Source organism: Kryptolebias marmoratus, linkage group LG13, assembly GCF_001649575.2.
Source record: "Kryptolebias marmoratus isolate JLee-2015 linkage group LG13, ASM164957v2, whole genome shotgun sequence".
In the NCBI taxonomy this organism is placed as follows: domain Eukaryota; kingdom Metazoa; phylum Chordata; class Actinopteri; order Cyprinodontiformes; family Rivulidae; genus Kryptolebias; species Kryptolebias marmoratus.
Genome location: NC_051442.1, coordinates 24,037,527 through 24,042,630, shown reverse-complemented (window position 1 = coordinate 24,042,630; position 5,104 = coordinate 24,037,527). Strand labels below are relative to the sequence as shown.

At 37.8% G+C, this 5,104-nt stretch overlaps 1 long non-coding RNA gene across 1 annotated transcript; it reads right to left on the bottom strand.

Annotated features, from left to right (window-relative positions):
- Positions 1-373: 373 nt before the first annotated feature.
- On the bottom strand, positions 374-4,936 carry LOC108228687. Its single transcript, XR_001808227.3, has 3 exons — positions 4,143-4,936; positions 1,339-1,402; positions 374-691 (listed from the first exon to the last, which is right to left on the bottom strand). It is a non-coding gene; the product is annotated as an uncharacterized LOC108228687 (long non-coding RNA).
- Positions 4,937-5,104: the final 168 nt, after the last annotated feature.

The following is a 5,104-nucleotide window of genomic DNA, read 5'->3' as shown; positions in this document are numbered from 1 at the left end:
CCAGCGAGGTATGGAGAGAAATGACCGGGTTTTAAAGACTGGGGATAACGAGGTGAGTGGGAACAGGTGGACTGATTGCTGAGTAGGGACAGGTGAAGATGGGCGTGTCTGACAGAGAAGTGAATGACTGGGGAAGAGTGGAAATGAACATGAACATGAGACAAAAACGAAAAGTACAACCAAACAAAACAAAAACCAAAGAACTAAAATCAAAATAAAACAAAAACAAAACCCAGAAAAAAGCCAATTCACCACACACGTAAATCCTTTGAAGCTTTTTCTGAAGCCTGTCATCTGTTTTAACAATCCGATCCATCAAATCCATTAAAGCATGTGAATAACCAATTAAAGAATCATTCTGTTGTTGTTTGTGATTAAAAAAATCTGTGCTGCAAAGACACATGAGAATGAAGGCAACTATGAAGGTAAATATGTTTCAGAATATCCGCACTACTATGTTTGGATCCGCACTTGTATTTTTGGATGCAAAAATCCATTTGACTCATTTGTTCATCCAAGAAAGTGGATGAAATGAGTGAAAATAAGGTTAGAATGTGTCTGAAAATCAACTTACCCCGGCTTGTTGTGCCATTGCAGAGGAAGGACTAAAGAGGACTTGAAAACTGGGAAAACCGGAGCTGTCACTGTGATTGGTTGTTGGTTGTCTCGACAGCCCCCCTCGTTCACTGACCTGTAGTTGTAGTGGCAAAATTGACACATGTAAACGCAAATGTCATTTGTAATTTTTTCTACAACTTTAAATTTAGAGCTTGTTTATGTACCCCAAAATCAGGCCTTGAAGTTTGCGCCACTGAGCTAAATAAATAAAACTATAACCTTTTTTTATAAATAAATTATCAGTGTACACACATAAAAGTAGCAATAAAATTAGCCTTCACAAATAAATAATTAGGTCAACAAATTAGACTAAGGTTCTTTTTTGTCTTTGTTTCTCTTTGCTCTTTACTTCGTTAGAAAAAATGGGAAACAAGACCAGTAAAACATTAGAAGGCGATCTTAAATTTATGGAGAGAAAACATCCAGGCTGCACTAAGTACCTGGATGAGTGGAATAAAAAATATCAGATTAATGGTACATTGAAAGTGGACACATGGTAGAATTTCTTACAGATTCTGGAGACTAAAGCACTGCTAAAAAAGGGAAAGAAAAAAGAGGAAATTCAAGCTGAAATCGAATGTGCCAAATTGTGGTTACAAAATGCAAAAATTAGACAAGACCAAATTAATAAATCCAAAGAATGGAAAACCCAAAAAGACAGAGAAAAAACAAATACTCTTTTTGTGTGCCCAGAAGACAATGAAACTCAACCAAGAGCACCTCGCCGTCTCCAAAGAGAGCCCCATATCCTCAGTCTCTGTCGCTGCACCATCACCTGCGCGTACTAGAAACATGACAAAACAACAACTATTACAACAAACCGCCTTACAATCTACTGTTAAATCAGACAATGATGATGTGGTTAAAGAAGCACTTGAATCTCTTTCAGAACCTGTAAACCCTTCTAAACCTCCACCGTATCTAGTACAAGAGCGTAATCGCCTGTACCCATCTTTAGAACATTTAAAGAATCCAACCCCTACAGCACCTCCAGAGAGTGTGCCTAGTGTTAACACCTATCCGATGATTGCTGTGGCCAATCCGAATTCAGGGGAAGGGGTGCCTCCACAGGTTTATGTTTTTCGGCCCTGGACCCTGGAAGAGGCCAGGAAGGCTGTGGAAGGTGTTACCCCTCCTTTCGAGGATGTGGAAAAGTGGATTGAAGACATGAATGGGGTTATTCATTCTTACAGGCTGAACGGTTTTGAAACAGGACAGGCTGCGATGTCCCCATTAACTAAAAACTGGGCAAAAATACAAGGGGGTTACACAGGAAGAGATGCACAAAATAGACCATTTGCCTATAATGAAGATCGTCACAGATTAACTGGTGAATATGAGACGCAGTGGAAGGCTCTGTGTGACCGGGTGCGAGAAGAGTTTAAAAAACAAGCAAATTATGATCACTTAGCTGGGGTTAAACAAAAACCAGGAGAAGATTGTGAGGAATTCAAAATAAGGTTTGAAAAAGAATAAAAAAAACACAGAAGGATTCCTTTTGACAGTGGTAATGTTTCAGCCTATCAACAGAACTTAAAGAGATCTCTGTTGTCTGGTTTCCGTCTTGACCTGGCAGACTGGATCTCAACTAATCTTGTTGGTGTAGAAACTTGCTCAGTTCCACGCTTAATGGAATACGCTAGACATGCTGAAAAAAAGGTGAAGCCCAACAAAAGTGAAGGAGTTTTTGACATAAGTTGGGAAGATGATTCCTCCACTGATGAAGTTTTCTATCAGGGTCGTGATCTGAGAGAAGGCCGTGGCAAAAGCTGAGGCCGAGTGACGGGCCCCTCCGCCTATCACACAGTGGTAATAAACATTTGGACAAAGATTTAACATGCTGGACCTGCGGTAAACTAGGCCACCGCTCCTCAAACTGTTATCGAAACAAACCTCAGGGTCATTCCAGAGGAGGGAAAAAGAGAGGGGGAGGGCGCGGTGGATCTTCAGCATGACTAATTGCGCCCCGCGCTCAAACAAAGCAAACTGAACGCAAACGTGACTCAAAGCCAAAAGGAGTTAAACAGTTAAACTAAATGAATATTTTAAATTGTGACGATTCTATTCGGCTCTGTTATTTTGTTTTTTACCTTTAGCAAATAACAATACATTGATGATTTAAAACAAATTCAACATCTTTTGCCACCAGGGTTGAAGCTGAAAACCGTGCACGGTGGAGTGAAAAAGAGTCCTCTTTAAAGTCCCCAGGCTTGAATTGCTGAAAAATTTGTGGCCAGTTTCTGATGGTGATGACATGTGCCAAAATAGAAGTAATTCAAACTAAGAAAGAAACATCTAAACCCAATTAGGCTAAAATAAATAAAACTACAATTTCTTTAGATTGATATACTATATATTAATATTAAAATATAGTGCATTAATGGGATTCCCATTGACCCTACCTCCTATCTAGCAAAATCACAGTTTTCATGAACCACATTTCGGAGATAAAACAATATCAAAATATTCAATTCTGCTACTTATAATGCCTCTGAGACAGTATTCTACATAACAAGATCAAAGTAACATAAGAGATAACAAAATATAACAAAATTTTAAAGTTTTAGAGTGCCCTTATTAAAAACTGAGGTTTTTTTTTTAATGTAAACAGACAACAAACACCAAATGAAGAAAACACCTTGTTGTACTTCAAATATTTCCAAATATTTTTAGTACTTGTATGAACCTTCAAAACAAATTATTACAGGTTGTGTGCACACATAAAATTGAGAATTAACTAGCATCAACAAGGTAACAATCAGGTCAACAAATTAGTTACAGGTCCTTTTTGTTTACTGGTTAGTGTTTGTCAATGTTTTGTGTGCTGTTTGTTTGTGACTTGTTGATATATGTGTTAGACAAAAATTAGCTATTTTATAACCTAAAGCCTAATTTTGACTCCTGAAAAGGAATATGGAGTCACACACATACACACGCACACGCGTCACAATCTCTCTCTCTCTGTCCCTCCCTGCCTCTGTCTCTCCCTTAACGGGCCTGAGAGCAAGCATCCCGAAGCTGGGGTGTCTTAAAGGCCTTACCGTACAGACAACTGTATAAATGAAACCTAGCATTTTGATTTACGATAACAAAACGGGGAAGGAAAAAGAGAAAACATTATTTTCACAACGTTACTCTTTATACCTAATTAGAGAATTAGGTGAGTCTTACCCTGATGGCTATTTTAGAACTGTGGAACGATTTCAACATTTTTCATTTAGAGTATGATATTTACTTAAAGCACATAAATAAAGGATGTATTTCTGTATATACGAAACAAAACAATTTTTGCAAGATCTGATCTATGGTGTTCCAATGACGATATCTGATAAAATAACCTAGACAGAAAAAGTAAAACAAGCTTTTGTAAGGTTAAAACAAATGTTGATTCTAACCGAAACTAATTCTTCCAGACTAAAATAAAACATTCAGTCTAAACAGTAGAACGCAAATTTACATGACACCTTACTGGTACATAGTATTTTATTCTAAAAAACTAGATCCTGTTGCAAGATCTCTCTCACCGTGCGTGCAGGCTGTCTGCTGATGTTGTTGACGTTTTGTTGTTGCAAGTAAGATAAGCACTGCTGTCCCCGGCTCAACACTTATTCCTTGTGTAGCCTTAGGAAAGGCTCCAGCTGCCAGGACATAACTGAGAGACACCCCCTCACAGGAGGTGAGGTGTTCAGTGATCATGCAATTGTGCAACTTCCTATCAAATTATTAAAACATCAATGGTAAAATTACCCAGATATAACTCAGCACAGGCTGCTGAGGTCATTGCTCTCTCACATGCTTGTGAATCAGCTAAAAATAAAAGGGTCACAGTTCACAATGTCGGTCGAACTGCTTTTCCACATTGTTTTAATGACAAAACCAAGCTATCTGAAAAAAGGAAAAAGAAAATAAAGGAGCATCACTTACAACTGATGGTATTTACTAAGTTCATAACAAACCTGTCTTACCCAAGTCCTTGTTCAGAACAACAGGCCTTAAAAAAAAGTAAATAAATACCATCAACAGGAGGGATGAGGAACATAATACAGCAAAATCAAATACAGAAGCACAGAGAAAATTAAGTTAAACAACAGTCAAGCTAACAATATCTAAAAAAAAAAAAAAAGATCTACGGTAATCTAAATAAGAAAGTGATGAAGTTAAAACTAAACTAACTAAATGTACAGAAGGCTAAGCAAGCCAACATAAAAACGCTAAGATAACTAAGCTAATGTGGTGATTTGGGTTTTTTCCTGTGTTTTGTTTTATTTCTGTTTTAGTTTATTGGTTTGTGTTTAGTTTCTGTTTTCTTGTTTTTCACTTTCTCATTCCTCCTCAGTCTATTTCTCTCTCTGCATTCCTGCCACGCCCACTTACACCTGTCAAAGCCTGCTAATCATGTCACCTGTCTCCACTTACCTGATTATCCTCAGCACTTTAAAACCCGGTAATTTCTGTCTATACTCCGCTGGTCCATTGTTGTTGTTTT